This window comes from Anastrepha obliqua, chromosome 6, assembly GCF_027943255.1.
Source record: "Anastrepha obliqua isolate idAnaObli1 chromosome 6, idAnaObli1_1.0, whole genome shotgun sequence".
Lineage (NCBI taxonomy): Eukaryota > Metazoa > Arthropoda > Insecta > Diptera > Tephritidae > Anastrepha > Anastrepha obliqua.
In genome coordinates, this window is record NC_072897.1 from 51597940 (window position 1) to 51621197 (window position 23258).

Genomic DNA, 23258 nt, shown 5'->3' on the forward strand with positions numbered 1-23258 from the left:
AAAGTGAACAAAAGAATAAGATATAAAAATGGCTGACTTAACAGTTGATTTAATTACAAGATTGATTGCGGAGAGCACAATAAATTTAAGGCAGGAAGTTGAACGATTACGATCTCAAGTTGAGATAGATACTCGTAGGGTGACGGATTATGTGACTGAGCCTATTGACGAAAATATACAGTGCCAAGAATCTCTTGATGTTGTTAAATCCCTTCCAGATTTTTCAGGGAAATTAAATTCTTACGTTAGTTGGAGGGAGGCAGCACATAATGCTATGAGCCTGTATATAAGGAAAAGTAGAAGATACTTTGCAGCCCTTACTATTTTGCGAAACAAGATCACACAAGATGCGAATGACACGCTCACCAATCATGGTACGGTGTTGAATTTTGATGCAATAATTGCGCGATTAGATTTTGCTTATTCAGACAAACGACCGATACACATTATAGAACAGGAACTGAGTGTCTTACGCCAGGGATCAATGACAGTTGTCGAGTATTACAATTTGGTCAATAGAAAATTGACCTTACTCATAAATAAAACAATAATGACTCATAGTAGCTCATCCGATATAGCCAAAGAACTTAATAAAAAGAATAGGGATCATGCCTTAAGAATATTTGTAACTGGTCTCAATGCACCTTTAAGAGACATAATATTTTCTCTCAATCCTCAGGATTTGCCTGATGCTTTGGCAAAAGCACAGGAACTAGAATCAAACAACCAAAGGGCATTATTTGCTAAAAATTTTGCAAATGAAAGAAGCAGAGCTAGGACAACAAATTATCCCAATAATAATTTGAGGTTCCCAACAAGGAATAACGTACCCAAACCAGAACCAATGGACGTAGATCCATCTGTCTCCAGGTCATACAATAAGAATTACAACCCTTTCGGTCAACAAGGTGGCAGATATTTTAATCAGAATAACAAACCCCAGACAAGTAGTTCAGGCAATGGGTTAAATACTACTCAACAAAGTTCAGGGCCTCAGAACCAACATATGCAAGGTTTCAAGAGACGAAGAGAAAGTAATAATAGCTTGCGACCGCAAGGAAAAACTCCTAAAATAAACAATTTAAATGAAGAACATTTTTTAGGGAAAAGGGGAACGACCTCCCCTACATCATAGTTTATGATAAAAAACTCAATAAAGGATTGAAAGCACTGGTAGATACCGTAGCAACTTCTTGTTATATTAAGCAGGGAGTATATCAAAATAGAAATGAATTAGCCATTTATAAAAGAGTGAGAACTGTAAATGGTTATTCTATTATAAAATATTACCATATAATAAATTTATTCGGAGTTCGACAAGTATTCTATGAAATAGATAATTTGGATTCGGACATCCTTTTAGGATATAATTTTTTAAAGAAAATAGAAGCACGTATCGATATACGTAGCAACAAAATAATTTACAAAACAAAATATGAGAACGAAAAGGTGGATGAAAGTATGAATATTAACATCCATAAAGAAAGAGTAAACTCAGAGAAAAAAGAAAATGTTAACCCCTTGGGACAAAAAGGTCCTAAGGCGCCAGCAGATGATAGTACCTGCAACAAAAAAGAAAAGTATGAAAATAAAAATGAGAAAAAAGAAAATTTTAACCCCTTGGGACAAAAGGATCCTAAGGCGCCCGCCGAAGAAAATACCGGCAATAAGAAAAGAAAAAATAATAAAAAAATTAATTATAAAATAAACACTGTGGATCAGAAAATTTCTACAGCATATACCGAGGGAGTTACCGGTAAAAGTATGCCATATAAATGTTTGTCTTTGGCACCTGAAGATCCTAAAGCAATAGCTGATGAATATTCAGGTAATATAGGGGATAACTATTCCATGAAAACTGAAAAAGGTTCAGATCAGGCAGTCAATGAAAGTTTTGATGAAAACAGTGAAGACTCTCACTTAGTAAGAGCTTATAAAACTCCAGAAAGGAGAAATCAGGGTAAAAACCTTGAGGAATTTAGAATTTTAATAAAGCAGAGAATAGTGGAAAAACACGCAAATATTGATACAAGTTTTCCGTTTAGAACAGATGTAAGAGCGGAAATACGAACAGAAAATGAAAAGCCGATATGGAGTAAACAGTACCCATATCCTCTGTCTGTGAATTCTTTCGTAAATAAAGAAATTGGAAGATTATTGAATGAAAATATTGTAAGGCCTAGTAAAAGTCCTTATAATTCACCCATTTGGGTGGTATCAAAAAAAGGTACCAACGACGACGGTTCACCAAAATTTAGAATGGTGATAGATTACAAAAAATTGAATGCTCATACTATTCCCGATCGCTATCCCATCCCGGATACGAATATAATTTTGTCAAATTTAGGGAAATCAAGATACTTTTCAAGTATTGATTTGGAGTCAGGTTTTTCCCCAGATTTTAATGTCGGAAAATGACATAGAAAAAACAGCTTTTTCCGTTAATAACGGAAAATATGAATTTCTAAGAATGCCTTTCGGTCTAAAAAATGCTCCCAGAATATTTCAAAGAGCAATGGACAATATATTGCGTGATCAAATAGGAAAAACATGTCATGTATATATGGATGATATAATAATTTTTTCAGGAAGTTTAGAGCAACATATGAAGGATTTGCAAATGATAATTGAAATATTAAGAAGCGCTAATATGAAAATTTCTCTTGAAAAATCTAAATTTTTCAGAACTGAAATAGAATTTTTGGGTTACATTATAGCTCAAAATACAATTAAAACAGATCCAAATAAAATTGAATTAATGCTTAATTACCCGCTACCCAAAAGTTTACGGGAATTAAGGGGGTTTTTAGGTGTTACCGGTTATTACCGGAAATTCATTAAAGATTATGCAACGATTGCAAAGCCATTGACAAAATATTTATCCGCAGAAAATGGCAGAGTCTCTAAAAATATGTCAAAAAAGGTATTAGTGAAAATTGATGAAGTAGGGATATCTTCTTTTAAAAAGCTAAAGAAAAGTTTAGCATCAGCAATGGAATTGACGCAACCAGATTATTCAAAAAAGTTTGTGTTAACTACTGACGCATCGAATGTTGCAATAGGTGCAGTCCTTTCTCAAGAAAATAAACCCATTACTTTTGTTTCCAAAACTCTTAATAAGACAGAAAGAAATTATGCTACAAATGAAAAAGAGTTGTTTGCGATTGTATGGGCACTGAAGAATCTTCGTAATTATCTTTATGGAGTAACTAATCTTGAAATTCACACGGATCATCAACCGTTAACATTTGCATTATCTACGCGCAACCCGAATTCTAAAATGAAAAGATGGTATGCTTTAATTGAGGAGTTTTCTCCAAAATTTGTCTATAGGCCAGGCAAAACGAATGTTGTGGCTGATGCATTATCACGCCTTGAAATAAACAATTTGTCAAGTGAATCAGAACATTCAGCGGAAAGTAGCGAAAATGATCAAATACAGCAAACATACAAACCTGTAAATCAATTTAAACAACAAATTATATTATGTAAAAATAGGTTCACTATACATGAAATGATAGAAATTTTTGGAAGAAAAAGACATTTGATTGAATATGATACAGTTGAGAATCTACTTACTATTTTAAAAGAATACATAAAACCTAAATTGGTAACAGCAATACACTGCACAGTAGAGGATTTGTATGAGATACAGCGACCTCTAAAAGAAACATTTCAAAATAAATTTGTATATACTAAGCTATTTCCTATGGACATTCCCAATAGGGAAGATCAAGCAGGTATAATTGAGCAAACCCATAACAGAGCGCATCGAAATTACAATGAAAATATAAAACAGATAGAAAAACTATACTATTGGCCAGAAATGAGAAAGAAAATGAAGGAATATGTACGCAATTGCATAACGTGCAATAGGAACAAATATGATCGACATCCGAAAAAAATTCCAATAAAAGAGGCTCCAATTCCAGAAAAAGAGGGAGAGCAGCTTCATCTAGATATTTTTTATGCTCAGGGATTGAAGTTTATCACATGTATTGATGCTTATTCAAAATTTTTAATATTAAAAAATATAATAGGTCTATGAATAAGTTCGTGCGGGTTTTTTTTCGAAATTTGAATTTCGGATCATTCCCATGGCTTTTAAACGTTTGGAAATGGTTGATTGATCAACTCCCAAAGTTTTTGCAACCTCTTCTTGCGTTTGAGCCGGATCTTGATCGAGCAATTCCTCCAATTCGGTATCCATGAACTTTGGCGGCGCGGCCAAAATCACCACTTTTAAAGCGTGCAAACCACTTCTGGCACGTTCGCTCAGCTAGAGCATGCTCACCATAAACTTCCACCAAGATACGATGACTTTCGGCTGCTTTTTTCTTCATATTAAAGAATTCCCCGCAAAAACACATTATTTGGCACGAAATTCGACATTTTCAAGTGTGGTAAAAATATTGTTGTTTACGCTTCAAATAAAAAACTTATACTGACGTTTGTGCCTTACGACAGTAGCTCTCCAATGAATGTTTGGAAATGTGGATCGATGGAATAATAATCAAGTTACGCCATCTGTTGTAAAACCGCACGAACTTATCCATAGACCTATTAGAAGACAAATCTAATATTGAGGAAAAGGTTTTAGAAATTCTTCAAACTTTCCCAGATGTGAAACGAATAACGTTAGATAATGAGCCAAGTTTTACAACACCTCAATTCAAATCGTTAATGCAGAGATTAAATATTGAAATATATTTTTGCAATCCAAGGCATAGTATTACCAGAGAATGTTAATGCAATGAGAAGGAGCAAATGTTAAAAGAGCTTTTTTCGAGTTCTAATTTGAAGATTCATAATAAGGTCATTTCAAATTCAACTTTCCTGAAGAGGTCGGAATTGCAGATATTTACCACGCGAGTGACGCGAGTGGAGGGTTTCTATATTTACTTACCACGCTAGGCCAAGAATTCAGATATTTTCTGCGTTTACCATACTACTGAGGACGTTCATAAGATTTTTCGGCACACTACTAAGGAAATCGAAGCGAATAAATTTGCGATTAAGAAGGCCGCGCGGCAGTTAGTTTGTGGTGCAGAAGCTAAAGTCGGCGGAATTATTCGTTTTGTTTTTTGGCACGTATTTAATTCAGGTTCAAGTCCTGAAGTCATATTTTTTTCTTGCACATTTTTTTTTTTACAATTCAAACCAGGAAAGTTTGGTAAAATTTTTGAGTTTATTTTAATTAAAATTTCTTTAAAATACTGTTTTTTTATGTATTTTATAAATGGAAATTTCTTTTCGGTATAAAATAGTTCATACTGGATATGACCTGATTTTTATATAAATCAATCATAACAGAAAATATGTACATATGTCTGTAATCTATTCCATTAAATCCAAATTATATTGATGAGAAAATATCATTCTAATATCTGTCCAGAAAGCCAAACGCGCAAACACACATACATATGCATATAATTACGCATACAAACTTTCAACTAACACAGAATATGTGCATATAAAACTGCGAATCGAATAAATGAGTGATTTAGAAACGTTTATTATCAATTGTAGATTAGCGCAGTCGTGAAAGACGTGTTGTGTATGCGGTACATAGTGTTATGTTTGACTCAGGTTCAAATCCTATACACAGTTTTTTATTCGATATTTTTATTTCATTTTTTATATTTGGTTTAATTGAAATTGATTTAAAATAGTGTATTCAGGTTTTTCTAATACCAGTTATTTAGAAATTTATTTTCTATATAACATTATTCATTTGAATTGATTTATATGTAAAACAGCCATAAAGTCAATCATATGAATATGCATTCCTATATTTAATTTCTTCAGTCAAATCTGAACTACTTACATACACATATTGATGAGAAAATATTCTAATATCCATCCAGGAAGCCTAACGCGCATACTCACATATCGCACCCTAAATACAAAAGGGTCACAACTCAAAATTTTCCAAAACTGAGTTTTTTGCATAAATTAATTCAGAGTACACATTTCTAACTGCTGCAAATATTTCGTTCACATAACTATCTTCTTTAACTGTAAAAATACAGTTATGTCTATTTTTATGTCAAGTGTGTTGCTTTTGCACGATCAACTAAAGAGAATTATTTTTAGTTGCGTTAATGGGCTCAAGAACAGCTGATTACTTTTATTACACATAAAGAGTTTTATTTTGAGTTCTGCCTATATAACTGTAAAAAGTGATAAATTTCGTGGTATATTATTTTGCATTGTGCCTCTTTAGTTGTGAAAAGTGAGATCAATTAGGTTAGGAAACTTATAAAATTAAAACATTTTATCAGTTAAAAAGGCACAACTTAAGATAATATCACTAGTTAATCGAAAAAATTTCAGTTAAAGAGTCATAAATCAAAATTTTGTTTTATTTTCGCAAACATAATATAAAATTAAAAAAAATATAGTAGAACCTTCTTCAATGTTGTATATTTTCATGATGGAACAATATTTTCTTTAAATATTACAATAATTTTTACATCAAACGTTTTCGGTCTCTCCTGAAAATCTTAGTATTTTGAGTTCTGACCCTTTTGTATTTAGGGTGCGATATGTGTTTAAATATATGCACAAACCACCACCCTTCTAACAAACCCAGAACACAAGCTTCTGCGCACACTTGACACATGGGATATGTATACCCTATGAGCAAAAAGAACCGGGAAGGTGATGTTGACTGCTTCCTTCGATTGCCAAGGCATAGTCCACCATGAGTACCTTCCATCGGGCCAGACAGTCAATAGAGAATATTATTTATCCGTTTTGAAACCTTAGAGAGATGCTGTGTGTTGCAAACCGCCGGAAATGTGAGCAAACAATTCTCAGATTTTGCATGATGATAACGCGCCATCGCACTGATCAAAGAGAATACAAATCGGCCTGCCGGGGGTGTTTGGAGGACTGGGTTAAACGTTGGCACATGTGTGTTGCTTCAGACGGGTCATATTTTGAAGAAGATAATATAAATTTGCCTTAAATTTAACTCTGTTTTGTTTAATTTAAACATTCCCGGTACTTTCTGATCATAAGGTACATACTTGCGGCTTTGCGGACAGCAATGTGTGATTCGCTGGAAGTCGCATTAACTCTCGACTGTCGCACAGTTAGAAGACATATTTACATACATATAAGGGTGCATACATACATACGGAGCCGCGGCCACTCGACATGACAAAAATTTAAGATTTATCAAATATTGGCAAATAATTCCACGCGAAATATTCCAATATTGACTATTTTCGAATGGTCGCGAAAATTGGCATATGGGCGGCTCGTTTTATGAATGAAATTGAAATATGAGCTCTAACTTATGAATGAACTTTTTGTTTTTCTTCTAAATTGTTCAGCGCAGTCGCTGATAGAATCATGGCCGCTGCGACTGCGTCTACGAATGTATTTTATTTTTGTAGTCGCCAGGCTTAGATTTTAGCTTTGGGCGACATGCGCATGTGAGGTATGTGTTTTTGTTGTGTTCTAGAACATTTTAGAATGTGCGGTGGCAAAGCGGCCATGGCGTTGCGCTTGCTGTTGCTTTTGCGTCTATCAAAGTACATATCGTGTTTTTGTAAGTACAATATAAGGAATATCGACTGGTGAAAGACAAAAGTACACGGAAGCAAGAAGGGAGCGCTGTGCTCGCGCATATACATATGCATGAATGTATGAACGTGCATGGATGTAGTAACATATGAATACAATTATTTTGTAGGAAGTTTAGAAGGCAAGCAGGTATATATGTATGTATGTATATGTGCTAGGACATAATACATACATAGAGCAGAATTGTTTTTGCACTTGTTAGGAAGAAACTCGCTAGTGCGTATGTGTATTTGTCTTGTAAGAATGTGATGTGCTGTGACTTGTGTACATACATAAGTCAAGGTTATTTGGGCATACATGCATATGTACATATGTATGAAAGGAAGATGATGTTCTTGCGCTTGTGCATTATTGTTTTTCATATACAAATGTACATACCTACATATGTATGTAAATGCTGTCGAATACATAAACTATAAATTGACATACAATATAAAATAAGTGTTGATTTATCTTAAACCGTTTTTTTTTTCTTAATGCAAATACCTCCTATTGACATGTACATACATATTATGTATGTATATTGTCATATACCATCATTTATGTACATATAGAGTATACGTTCATTTATGAATGTATGTAATGAAAAACTTCATGAATTACTTTCAGAACTTTATTAAAATTAATTCGCGTCGCGCGCATGCACAAAACCTTGGTTCACAACGCAGGCGCAGAAATAAACGCACTGCGTATTTATCCTCCCCATGTGACTCGGCATCAATTCTCGGCGCCAATTTTTTTTTTTTTTTTTAATGTGTTTTTTTTAATGTAATCGTAAAAAATTTTTAATAAATTTTATGTATCCGCTTATCATTTCAAAAGTAACAAAATGGTAAAAAAATAAGCAGTCGAAGAAATAAATGCACCGCCTATTTGTCCTCGCCACATGTTACACTCGAGTTCAATTCCCGGTGCAAACTTTTTTTTATAAATTTTATTTTTTAAAATCGTTTTTTTTTTTTAATGTAATTGAAAAAAAAAAATTATGTAATAAATTTTACGTATTCGCTTATTATTTCAAAAATACGAAAATAGTACAAATTTAATTAGTTTAATGTATTTATCCTTCCCACGTGACTCGCCATCAATTCTCGGTGGAATTTTTTTTTTTTTTCGTTTTTAATTTTTATTTTTTTAATGTAATCGTAAAAAATTTTTAATAAATTTTATGTATCCGCTTATCATTTCAAAAGTAACAAAATGGACAAAAAATAAGCAGTCGAAGAAATAAACGCACCGCCTATTTTTCCTCGCCACATGTTAGACTCGAGTTCAATTTCCGGTGCAAACTTTTTTTTATAAATTTTATTTTTTAAAATCGTTTTTTTTTTTTAATGTAATTGAAAAAAAAAATTATGTAATCAATTTTACGTATTCGCTTATTATTTCAAAAATACAAAAATAGTACAAATTTAATTGGTTTAATGTCGAGGTGAGAAATGTGTTGTGTGTTGAGGTGAAAGATGTGTGGTGTTTCTAATTTTTGTGTGGGCAAAAGTCAGTGAGGTGTCTATAAACTCGGTGTGCTAAATGACCTTATTACAAATCTTTCAGATCTCAATTGTACTAAAAAAAGCTTACAGTAACATTTGCACCTTCTCATTGCATTAACATTCTCTGGTATTACTAATGGACAAATTGAAAGAGTTCATTCTACGATAATAGAGATAGCTAGATGTATAAAAGAGGAATACAACATAGTAAGTGATTTAGAAACAGTTCTAAGAGCTGCACAACAATATAATATTACAATACATTCCGTTACAAAATTCCGACCAACAGATATTTTTCATAATAAAATAGATCATGAAAAATTACATGATTCTCTTGAGCAGGCGCAAAAGAAAATGCTTGCGATTCATAACAAAAATAGATTAAATAAGGAATACCACTTTGGTCAGGTAATATATGAAAAAATTGTAGGTGAAAGAAATAAGTTAAAGCCCAGATATAAGAGACAACAAGTAAAAGAGAATTTAGCAAATAAGGTAGTAATTAATAACAGAAACAGAATAATACATAAGGATAACATTAAAAGTTAAATTTTTTTTATATTATTTTATAGGAAATGTACTTGGGATATTTTTTCATACCTTTTATTACTCTCATCCAGGCGGACATAATCAATTACTCAAACGACGAATATATTTTAATACAGAATGAACAAGCATTGCTATACGAATCGTTTGGAAGCATTTTCCATGTTACAAATTTAACATATTATGAAACTTTATATAATGAAGAAAAATTATATTTTTTACAAGAAAAAGAAAAACATTCTTATTCTACATCGGACTTTCTAGAAATAGAATCAGAACTCCAAATTATAGAATCTTCTTTAATTCAATTGGAAAAAACTAGAAAAAAGAGAGGAATTAATGAAATAGGTACAGTATGGAGGTGGATAGCAGGCACACCTGACCATGACGACTACATTTTTATTTCAAATAAAATTAATGATTTAATTGAAAATAGCAATAAACAACTAACGACAAATTCTGAAATATTTAATGAAATACGACGTTTAACGAATTTAGTAAACAGTATCACAGGAATTTCGCATGAAAGAATAATACGTAAACAGAGAATTAAAATGATAATATATGAATTACAAAATATTTTGCAAACTATTACATTAGCAAAAGGAGGAATATTAAACTCACATATACTTCATACAGATGAAACAAGAGAAATAATTCAGAACGAATTACAAGCAGTAACCTTGACAGACTTATTAGACGTTTCAACATTTAAAATCATGCAAAAATCAGATCTAATTATATTGTATATTAAATATCCCAAAATAAATAATATTTGTACGTTATTTGAAACCAGACCAATATCACAAAATGATGGGAAATTAATAATTGAGAATGAAGTAGCATTATATAATAACATATTTATATCTATTGAAGAATGTAAAATTGAAATAAGCAATATTTTTTGTAAGCAAAAATTACAAAATACATGTTTTATAAATTTGTTAAATAAAAAGCCAGCTAATTGCACTAAAATCAAAGAAAATAATAAACAAATAGATAAAATAAGAGATGGGGCTATATTAGTTTCAGGGAAACATACAGTTAATAAAATTGTAATAAATGGTACATATTTAATAACTTTTAATATGAAAACCCCACTGGAAAAATTGTAAAATTTATAAAACAAAATCATTTTAAAAATTATGAAATACTTGAATTTGTAAACTCAAATGACGACACTTTAAAGTTCACTAACATAAATTTCTTAGAAAAAATTGGAAATTCGTATATTGAAAATCCCAAATCAATGTCATTATTGACCTTCATGTCACTGGCAATAATAGCATATACAGTTCATAAATTGATATTGTTTATACAAATGAAAAAGCAAGAAAAGTTCCAAAGAAATCAAGAAAAATTATATTTCGAGTTGCAAAATAAAATAAATATTCTATCAAAAGAAATCGTTGAATCGAGGGCGATTCATTTTAGAGAAGGGGGAGTTAACGGCAGACTACTTACCCCATTACAATGCTAAATGTAAACACAATTGAGAAAACATATTTTGCATCTTACAAATCCGCCAGCTCAGCATTATGCTGCTGCGTAATAAAAATTAATTAAAAATGAAATTGATATCTTCTTTGACCAGGCTGATGCAATGCCAAACCATCATTGTGAAATACGTAGATTTAAGTAAACAAATTGTAAAGATATAAATAAGGGAATTTATAGAATAAAGTTTAGTTTTTACTCCGTCTTCGAAGGAAGCACGTTCTTTTTAAAAATGTTATTCCAAACAGGAATAATATAATTTGCATACATGCATTTCTTTTCGAATTACATTGAAACCAAAGTTCAATTGGTTACAAGCAATCATAAGAGCTTTTCATTAATTTGGCGCAATTTTCATATAATATATGTACATATATACATTTATCCAATCAAAATCAAATCTAATGCAATCATAGATTTTTTCCAATATTTGGCGCAATTTTCATATATGTAAAGCTAATATACATATGTCCTTTGCTAATATATGTATATAAACAATCATACATACAATTACGCGCAATTTTCATAAAAAAACCAAAAAGAACAAATCTGTAAACATGCATACAAATCATATGGACATATCAAATGAACAACTCTGTTCTGTACGCAAGCAAATGTAAGCTAATGTAAACTACATTTTTTCACACTTGCGTATCACTCTCTCCCTCTCATTTCTCTCCGGCAGCCATATTAATTAATTTCCTACTGTTAACTTGTGCTTTCCTACCCGTATTTTGCAGAGAACGTTAAATATAGAGAATTCTCACGAGCTACGAATAGTGTGAATTGTCAAAAATGAAGTGAAACCGCGAACACTATTTCACCTCGCTTAACTCGACAGCGGGGAAGTTCTTAACAGGGCTGATTACAGTGAATTATGTACAAGTACATTGGCTCTGCTCAGTTTTTGGTTTCTGTATGAAATCAAATTGACGAATGCCGACGGCATTTTGCAAGGCATTTGCTTGTGCATTTTTATGTTCCCTTGGTAAACGAAAATTTATTCAATTTGTATTTTCAAACAAAGGTGATGAAGAAAAAATGATTGAATTTATTATATGCGCCAAATCAAATCAAAGTAACTTTAATATTTTGATTTAATTTAAAAAAATATATTATAAAACGACCTCTCATATTTGGTATGTGCGTTTTAGTAAATTTAAAAGTAAACAAATTTGATGAAAATTTTTACTAATTTTTTGAGTCGAAATTAATTCATAGCATACAAGTGTTTTGGTATATCGACATATGTATTTACATTTGAACATGCATTTATTTGTTCCTTTGGCAAACCAAATCTTTTTCAATTTACATTTTATTACAGGGAATAATAATATATGTACATATTTGTATGGATGCATTTTCTAGATAGTATAAAACTTTAAAATAAATAAAAGAAAACTTCAAAGAAACGTATTTGCATATATGGGACAACTAAATTCAATTGCATCTTTATTAAATATGTATATGTTGCACGCATATGTGCGCACTGAAGCAACATGACCTACCTCACGAGCATCGCCTTATATTTCATGTAAATAACCTAATGATCAAATTCCTGCCTCACAAAAGCTAAAACAAATTTCTGTTGAATACTCATGTACATATTTGTATGTGCGTATGTACACTTGGTGCCCATATCCCTTCAAACAAATCAAAAAATTCTGTATACAAAACGCTTCATTACCAGGCACACAGAAAGATGGCATATGCAAATATAAATATTGAATTCAAGCAAAACAATGCTTATTAATATACACATATGCATGTACATACAAGCGCACACACAGGGCATTCGCTTTATTCCTCAAAATGCGTATGTCGTTCAAAGCTAAAATTCTATGCCCAGCGACTACAAGAACAAAATGCAGTCATAGACGCAGGCGTAGCGGCCATCATTCTAGTTGCCATAGCGCTGAACAGTCGCGGCGGCGCCGAACAGTTTGAACTATTGTTCTGTGCAACAAAAACTCATCTTCAAAAAATTCATTGATAAATTCGAGCTCATAGTTCTAAGAGCAAGAACTTTCATTCATAAAACGAGCCGCCCATATGCCAATTTTCTCGACAATTTGAAATTAGTCAATATTGGAATATTTCGCGAAGAATTATTTGCCAATATTTGATAAATCTTCAATTTTTGTCAAGTCGAGTGCCCGCGGCATCGTACATATGTATGCAAAAATATATGTATGTAAATATGTCGTTCTAAATGCTCGACAGCCGCAGCTGCTGTGCGTCAAGTGCGCGCATGAGCATACAGTAAGTTGCAGAAGAAAACAAGTAGCTTAAAAAAAGGTCTGATTCGGACATTTTAATACTAAGATAAAATTTGGAAACAATTATTTTATGTTAACTGATAGTAGGCAAATAGTTAATTAGTAGATTACTTTACGTATGTAGTTTTTCAATTGATAAAAAGTGCACAAAACATATGCATATATCTGCAGTTAGAAACTTACTCTGAAATCAGAGCATTTGAAGATGCCTGTAACAGTTCAAGCTTACTGTACATACAATGCTGTGCCAATGAATGTGCGCTGCGCCATGAGTGCGCGCTGGATTTCTTGCGAAGTTTTACCGTTTTATCTTGAGCTGTGGCTGGTGAGCACACATACACTCAGCATATACATATGCGCAAATGTATATAAATTCACAAATGTATATAAATTCACAAATTTACATTTGCATATGCCATCTTCCTGTGCGCCTGGTAATGAAGCGTTTGCTATAGAGGATTTTGATTCAGTTGAAGGTAATTCAACAAAGTTTTACAGACACCAGACAGACAGACATAACATATGTACATAATTTGGATGATTTGGAGAAATTCAAATATATAGGTCATATTAAAAAGCTACCTAACATTCTTTGCTTCTAATCACCAACAAATTCTTATCGACTGCTGCTAAATTTACATAATTCAGCCCCTCACTGTTAATTTTTGTTGAAAAATGTGTCAGTGGTGAATTGTCTTCGCGAGACGAGTACCCCTCGAAAATGAACACTTTCCAGTCATTAAGACTTCTCTATTCATTAACGTTCTCTGAGGAACGGGCCGGGACTGCGCCTTCTCTATGAATTTACGTTCTCTGATGTATAGAGAAGTCTCAATGACAGGAACGTATGGAATTTCGAGGGGTACTCGTCTCGCGAAGACAATTTCACCATAGCCACATTTTTCAACAAAAATTAACAGTGAGGGGCTGAATTATGTAAATTTAGCAGCAGTCGATAAGAATTTCTTGGTGATTAGAACCAAAGAATGTTAGGTAGCTTTTTAATATGACCTATATATTTTTCCAAATCATCCAAAATTATATACATATGTAGTTAGTCTGTCTGTCTGGTGTCTGTAAAACTTTGTTGAATCCCTTCAACTGAATACAAATCCTCTATAGAAAACGCTTCATTACCAGGCGCACAGGAAGATGGCATATGCAAATGTAAATTTGTGAATTTATATAATATACATATGCGCATATGTACATATATGCTGTGTGTATGAATGCTCACTAGCGACAGCTCAAAATAAAACGGTAGACTTCTCAAGAAATCCAGCGCGCACTCATGGCGCAGCGCATATTCATAGGCACAGCATTGTACATATACATATATTTACGTACATATATTGATGCATACATATGTACGAAGCCGCGGGCACTCGACTTGACAAAAATTCAAGATTTATCAAATATTGGCAAATAATTCTACGCGAAATATTCCAATATTGACTATTTTCGAATTGTCGAGAAAATTGGCATATGGGCGGCTCGTTTTATGAATGAAAGTTCTTGCTCTTAGAACTATGAGCTCGAACTTATCAATGAATTTTTTGATGATGAGTTTTTGTTGCACAGTACAATAGTTGAAACTGTTCGGCGCCGCCGCGACTGTTCAGCGCTATGGCAACTAGAATGATGGCCGCTACGCCTGCGTCTATTGGCCTCGGGAGACGGCCCAGCATGCTTGACTGAGCTTTGTGTGTGTTAGTGCAGTCGGGTGTCGTCGTGTCACACATACTTGTTGTCGGCTTTTGAATGATGAAAATCAAAAATTTTAGATATTAGCGTCAATCAGCCGACACGCACACATATAAAGTTCTTGTCAAACAATGCTTGACCGTCGCCCGAGGCCATATGACTGCATTTTGTTCTTGTAGTCGCTGGGCATAGAATTTTAGCTTTGAACGACATACGCATTTTGACAAATAAAGTGAGTGCCCTGTGTGTGCGGTTGTATGCACATGCATATGTGTATATTAATGAGCATTGTTTTGCTTGAATTCAATTCGCATATTTATTTTTGCATATGCCATCTTCCTGTGTGCCTGGTAATGAAGCGTTTTGTATACAGAATTTATTGATTTGATCAATTGAACGTATATAGATAGATATAGTTAGGGCATCAAGTGTGCATATACGCACATGCACATACGTCGATGCATATGCAGAAGAAGTTGTTTTAGCATTTGCAGGAATTCGATCATTCGAATATTTACTCCCTAATTATTGCATGAAATATGATAAGGCGATGCTCGTGAGGTAGGTCATGTTGCTTCAGTGCACACATATGCGTGCAACACTATATTTATTAAAGACGCAATAGAACTTAGTTGTCCCATATATGTATGCAAATACGTTTCTTTGAAGTTTTATTTTATTTATTTTAAATTTCAAAGTTTGGTACTATCTATAAAATGCATACATATATGATTTATTCCCTGTAATATACATAGGTAAATTTAAAAAACTTTCGTTTGGCACAGGACCAAAAAATGCATATTCAAATGCACATAAATATGATAAGGCAATGCGTCGTGAGGTAGGTCATTGTTGCTGCAGTGCGTGTGCACATACACACATTTCTAACACTATAAGAATTGAAGATGCAATTGAACTTTTGCACAAATATAACTAACAAAATATATGTATATATACATACATATATTGATATACATATACATATATTCATCAATATACCAATATGCTCTTTGAATTGTTGTCTAGGTGGGGGGTCATTTTTCCCAAAATAAATTTCCCAAAAAAATTTGTTCCCAAAATTTTTTTTCCCAAAAAAAAAATTTCCCAATATTTTTTTTCCCAAAAATATTTTTTCCCGCTTTATTGTTTTTTCCCGAATGCATGTTTTCCCAAAATAACTTTTTTCCAATAGATAGCTTTCCCGAACAAATACTACTGAAATTAATTTTTATTATTCCACTATTTGACATTTTTCGACGATTCCGACAATATGAGTGTATATAATAATCAAAAATCTTATACTTAAGTAATCGAAAAAGATTCGAAAAAGTTTTTCAATATACATTTTTCAATTCGGATAAAAAGACAAGGTAACGAATGTATCCAACTTCACTCATATAAACAAGTTTTTTCACGTCATTCTTTTCGTGTCAAAATTTCATGAGCCAAAATTTGCTGCCTAAAGTCAAAATTTCTAATTATGGCGGAATTAATTGAATGCAAAAAATCATTTCTTTTGCACATTAACGGATATTTGTACTACAAACACTCAGGTAGAATAGGAGAAACTGCGTATTGGAATTGCCGAAGAAAACCTGAGTGTAATGCTAGAGTGACAACATACGGAGGACCACACAATATCAGAGTTCTGAAGGGACTTGATGAATCGAAACACATCCTTCATGCACCAAACCCCGAAGAAGTCGAAGCGTTAAGAGTCATGAATAGGATCAAACGTAAAGCTACAGAAAATCCTGAAGCTCCTCCAGCTCAAATATTACGAACTGAATTGCGAAACGTTTCACCAGGTAAAAACAAAAAAACGAAATTGCATTCGATTCATAATTACAAAATATGATAACTCTCTCTTTTAGCGGTATTAGCGGAAATGCCAAACAGAATTAATTCCCGAAAAAGTCTTAGTCGTGAAAGATTAAAAGATTTTCCCTCGAACCCGCGAACGCTGAGAGAATTGCAGGATATTCCAGGCTTTTATCAAAATTCATTGAATGGAGATAAATTTCTAATTTACGACTCCTATGAAAATGACGAAGACTCAGAATTTGGGAGAATACTCGTGTTCGCGACGCCTGAAAATTTAAGGCAATTATTCAGGAGCATATTGTGGTTTGCCGACGGAACATTTAAAACTGCGCTAAGTATATTTTTCCAAGTTTTCGCAATTCTCGGAGCAGTTACACAACCGGATTCAAGAGGAAAACCACAAACTATTGGTTTACCTTTTGTCTACGCATTATTAGAAAACAAAGAGCAGAAAGTATACGAAAAAGTATTCTCGGTTGTTTTGCAAGAGGCAGAACGTCTAGGTATCGATATTTCTCTTCCGATTAAAGTGATGACAGATTTTGAGTTGGCTATCATCAATGCTGTAAAAATCGTAATGGGCGAAGACAAGGCACGCTGCTGTTTTTTCCACCTCTGTCAAAACATGTACCGCCATATCCAAAGTGAAGGACTTCAGAAAATGTATTGCGATCCTGAAGATCGATCGGTCAAAGTAGCCACTCATATGATATGTGCCCTTGCTTTAGTCCCACATCAAAACATCGCCCGAGAATTCGAAACCTTAAAAAATGAAATACCGGAGGAAATGCGACCAATTTCAAAATACTTTGACGCTACGTACGTCCGAGGAAAACCTGCAAAAGGCCGACGTAAACAGGTGCATCCTCGCTATGCTCCAGATTTGTGGTGTCAATATGATGCAGTCATTCAACAAACTGCGAGAACGAATAATATATAGGGAAAATCACCCCAGCTTCTACATTTTTCTTTCCGAGTTGCAGAAAGAGCAATCGGACACAGAAATAATGATGCGACAATTGCAATCAGGACAGCAAGTTAAGAAAAATAAAGATTCCAAGAGGTTGAAACATGAACAGAGAATATTTAACATTGTTTCGAAATATCACGAATATGTTGATAACAATGATATTGTCACATACTTGAAAACTCTAGGATACTATATTCGCATGTGATTGTATACATACAAATTCAGAAATAAACTGAAATCTTGTTTCAAATAATAAAAAATGTACTCGCCCATTCATTGCAAATGTATATGCGATATTTTACAGACGAACGATATTTTGGGAAAAATATTTTATGGGAAAATTTATTGGGAAATTTTTAGTTTGGGAAAAATGGCATTGGGAAAATTATTTTTTGGGGAAAAAAAATTTGGGAAAAAATATTTTATGGGAAAATTTATTGGGAAATTTTTAGTTTGGGAAAAATGGCATTGGGAAAATTATTTTTTGGGAAAAAAAAATTTGGGAAAAAATTTTTTTGGGAAAGTGATTTTGGGAAAATTGTACCCCAATCTTTGTCTAAAATTAATTTCGACTCGGAAAATTAGTAAAAATTTTCATCAAATTTACTAAAACGCACACAACAAAATGTGTGCATTAAAGTTACTTTGATTTTAAATCTTGGATTTTAAATCTTTATTTGGTTGTATTTGTTTGAAAATATAAATTGAATAAATTTTCGTTTATCAAGGGAACATAAAAATGCACAAGCAAATGCCTTGCAAAATGCCGTCGGCATTTGTCAATTTGATTTCATACAGAAACCAAAAACTGAGCAGAGCCAATGTACTTGTACATAATTCACTGTAATCAGGTCTGTTAAGAACTTCCCCGCCTTCGAGTTGAGCGAGGTGAAATAGTGTTCGCGGTTTCACTTCATTTTTGACAATTCACACTATTCGTAGCTCGTGAGAATTCTCTATATTTAACGTTCTCTGCAACAGGCGTTAAGCGATAATCTCACCACACCTCATTAATGTTGAATTACATCGTATGGTGGCGTATGTATGTATGTATTTACGAATCGCTCGCATTATTTCATTTTGGACGTATGTACATATGTATGTATGTACTGAATTCCATGTAATTATAGGTACATACAATTTTACAGCGAAATAAACCGCTATTTTCACGTTCTATATTAGTAAATCGCACATAATTAAAATACAGTTTTTGAATAGTTTGCTATCGATTCCATACAATAACATTTTTTGTCATTTACTTTTTACAACTAATAGCTTATTTTCGAAACGATTTCAACAAATAGGTACAGCATTAATCCTTATCCAATTAATATAAATACCTTAAATACATTGTTGTTTTAATATAGATCTATGTATATGGCTCTTTACAGCATATAATTGAAAATAATATTTTTCAAGATATTACATCAGTGATTAGTAATTGAGATCTACCTCAAAAATTGCGTTAGCTGTTGCGTCATCCGGCATTGCCGCTACTCTTTTGAAAGGAGGCCGAACCGCACACTCTACAATCAAGCTCCCGCTTAAAATCGCCACCGATGATAATAACAGCGTCTGTAATGTTTCTAAACAGAGCAATGGAGGAAAATTGATGCGTGACTGCTCATTAATAGCCTGGGACGAAGCTACCATGTCAAACAAGACGTCTGTGGAAGCACTGGATAGGACAATGCGCGATTTGCGCAACAAAAATTCACCTATGGGTGGATGTACAACTCTGTTCTCAGGAGATTTCCGTCTAATTCTACCAGTTGTGACTCGAGGAACACGTGCTGACGAAATAAATGCTTCGCTAAAAAGATCCCACCTTTGGTCGCATGTCAATAAATTAGAGCTTAAAACTAATATGAGGGTTTCGTCATCTTCACGTGAGAACAGGCTATTTCCAGAGATGCTGCTTAAAGTTGGCAATGGAGAATTAACACAAAGTGAGGGAAGGATTAACCTAGAAAACCTTTGTGTTTTGATAGACAACGTCCAAGAGTTAGTCAACAATGTCTATCCTGACATTGATAACATAAGTTATAAGACAATTTCTTGGTTTAAAGAAAGAGCTATTCTGTCACCAACTAATGAACAAGTAGATAAAGTAAATAACTTGATTATTTCAAAGACTGATGCGCCGACGAAAATATACTACTCGGTCGATACTGTTCTCGATTTGGGAGAAGCTGTTCATTTTCCTACAGAATTTCTAAATTCTTTGAACCCGTCTGGACTCCTTCCTCACAAAATGGAGCTGAAAATAGGTTGTCCTGTTATTTTATTAAGAAACCTAAATCCACCTAAACTTTGCAATGGCACGCGTTTGCTGGTAAAATCACTGCAAACTTTCATAATAGAGTGCACAATACTCACAGGATGTGGTACCGGAGAAGATGTATTGATTCCCCGAATCCTTCTGATACCATCGGATCTACCATTCCAATTTAAACGCTTACAATTTCCGGTAAAGACATCTTTTGCAATGACCATTGGTAAATCTCAGGGTCAAACATTCAACGTTGCAGGCTTAGATTTGAGCGTTGACTGTTTTTCACATGGCCAACTGTATGTCGCTCTTTCAAGAGTAACCTCTAGAGAAAATATGTTTGTGTTGCTTAATGGCAAGAAAGCTATGAACGTTGTATATAAAGACATTCTGTAATATATTAATTGTTGTAAAAATAAAATAAATACATATGTAAAAATGCAAAAAGTAAATATATAAAAGTGTAGGGTATGAATTTAGATATTCCAAAGAGAATCTCCATACTGTATCGATTTTAATCATTTTTTCAGGGAGTGACATAGGGTATATATTTTATAACCGTGCGAAGCCGGGCGGGTTGCTAGTAAATAAATACTCCTAGAGCATAATCCTTATATTCTAACGCCTTTTCTATGTTTAGTACAAGTGAGTGAAGTGCAGTTCAGTAGATCTGCCTTTAGTGTAAGCATGCTGCGCCTTGGATAATTCGTCCGGCGCAATTGTGTCTCTATTGTATGTGTCTAAAATCTTTTCTAACGTTTTCAGGAGAAATGAGGTCAGACTAATGGAGCTGTATTCCTTCGAGTAGAGAGGGTCACTTTTTCCCGCTTTTGGAATAAACACAACTCTCGCTTCTTTCCACAATACAGGAACGTAGCTGAACCTCAAACATCCCCTGAATATCGTTCTGAACCATGGTACCACAAGATGACTTACCTTTTGGAGCATGGCTGGGAAGACAATTCAACCCCTTTCTCAAGTGGGACGTGTGACCTGTATTTCCGGGGTATCATTGGTGTTTTTGATAGTATATCCCGATACAAATTCCAGTTCGTATTCTTAGGGTTTCTAAAGGATGTATTTTTGTGTTTTGAGCGAAATATAACCTGAAAGCCTAGGTATCTGTGATCAGAGAATGAAGGCCTACTCAACACTTCCCATTCCTGTACCATAACATGCTTGTTTGTGTAGAGTGTTAAATCAAGTACATTATTCGAGGTTTTTTTTACTTTTTTTTAACTATCATCGCTGTTCTTACCTTATTCTTTGCAATCGGGATGTACGTGTTGTAGTTATGTGACTTTAGACCGGAGACTATGTTGCTCGATGCTATCCATGGTTCCTGGACTAGAGCCACATCGTAACCGACTCCCCCAATGTTGAGCAGGAGCTCGGCTGAGGTGTTCTTACTCTTGTGGAGGTTTATCTGAAGGACCTTCAGCATTTGGCCTCAGTACCGTCTCGGAGTCGGATGCTTCCTCCAGCTCACCCTTCTCCACTTCCTATATATTGAGGGAGGCTTTCAAGTTCTCTTCTATACCGAGATCCTTTTCCACCTCTCCCGCAGCGAACGTGTTGTGGTTGTCATCTGCCGGGTTGCGCTTTTTGAGGCGAAGGTGCACGCTACCAACTTCTCAAGCCATCCTCCCGAATCGCGCCTAAGGCACGTCCTCTGCCTGGATAATGTAGTCTTGGCCTCCATCAGCAGTTGATGTTTTTGCCACGCTCAACACTTTCCAGTCGTTTGTCGGCACGTCCGTGCTCTGTCTTTGTAGTAGCCACAGTGCATTTTCCGGTTTTACCACTCGCGGAATGAAAACCTTTGCCTTCGGTATTGGGGGAATGCAGCTGCGATGTACAATTTTAAGTGATGCCCCCTCGCACAGGCATTGAAGCGTTTTTAATGCTTCCTTTAGCCATGTAAGCGTGGGGTCATCCTTGCATTTTATAATTTTGACGCCGCTGAACCACCCTGCTGCGTCAAATGCTGGCATGGGTGCGTTCGGCTCTGCGTCCATTTTCGTAAACAGGGTTTCCAGTAGCTTCATTTCCACTACCTTCCATCGGTCCTGCGACATTCGCCCCAGCTGGTCGCTACGGTCAGTGAGTGCCACTATGAGATGCCTCTTGTCAATTTCACTGGCCACTGCCGCTGCTTTCGACGTGGTAGGTCTTTCGTCTCCGTTTATCGGTTTAGCAATCTCGTGCCTATGCTTCTGCTTTTTCGATGGCACTGAGGCCTCGCTATCCGCAGAACGCTGCTCTTAATGGCTAGCTCTTCTTCTATTTTGTTCGCATACTTCGGATTGGAGTCTGCGAACTTTGGTTTTGCTGCGTAAAAGGCCCGACTATTTTTTATCTCCTACCTGGCCCAAACCAACCGTTCCACCTCTTGCTTCGTCAGGTTGGACTTGCTGCCAAATCGGCCCCAAACTTTGATCGCGGCTTGTATCGAGCTTTGGCCTTCAGCTTCTCTTTGTCGAGCTTGATCTTTGGCCTGTTCTTGCTATCCGAAGCAGCACCATTGGACCCAGCCGGAGAACGCAGAAGAGCTTCTTCCTCAGCTGCATTTGTGCTCCCTGCGCTTTCGTGGTCCGAGTCTTCGTGGACAACGGCACCTCGGCGATGAAGAGCGTTATGTGTATGTTTGGCAGTAGCATTACGACCACTGTAGCCTGCTCCAGCTTCAATGGAAGTTTTGTCGCTTAAATTGTTATTTGTATTCATCTTTTTCGTACGACCACCTGCTCGACGAGGCGAGTGCAGAGGTCTATTTAAATAACGCGTAATCCAAACGGTCCACCACGGCAGCGCCCCATGCCGTGGCAAGGCCACAGTTACTTCCTAAGGCGGCCCGGTGTTAGGAAGGCGCCGTTGAAATACAGCCGGTCTGGTGAACCCCCTGGCTGTAAACCATTAAATGGGCACGGTATCGCATAACACCCTGGATTAGGGGATGGGCAAGGAGAGGAAATGACGGGATGAAAGGGGTTTGGGAATGACAAAGCGATCTTCGTCGGTACGGTGATCTTCGCATGGTGATTGGATGGCCACCAAATACGCCATAAAGCAGATGG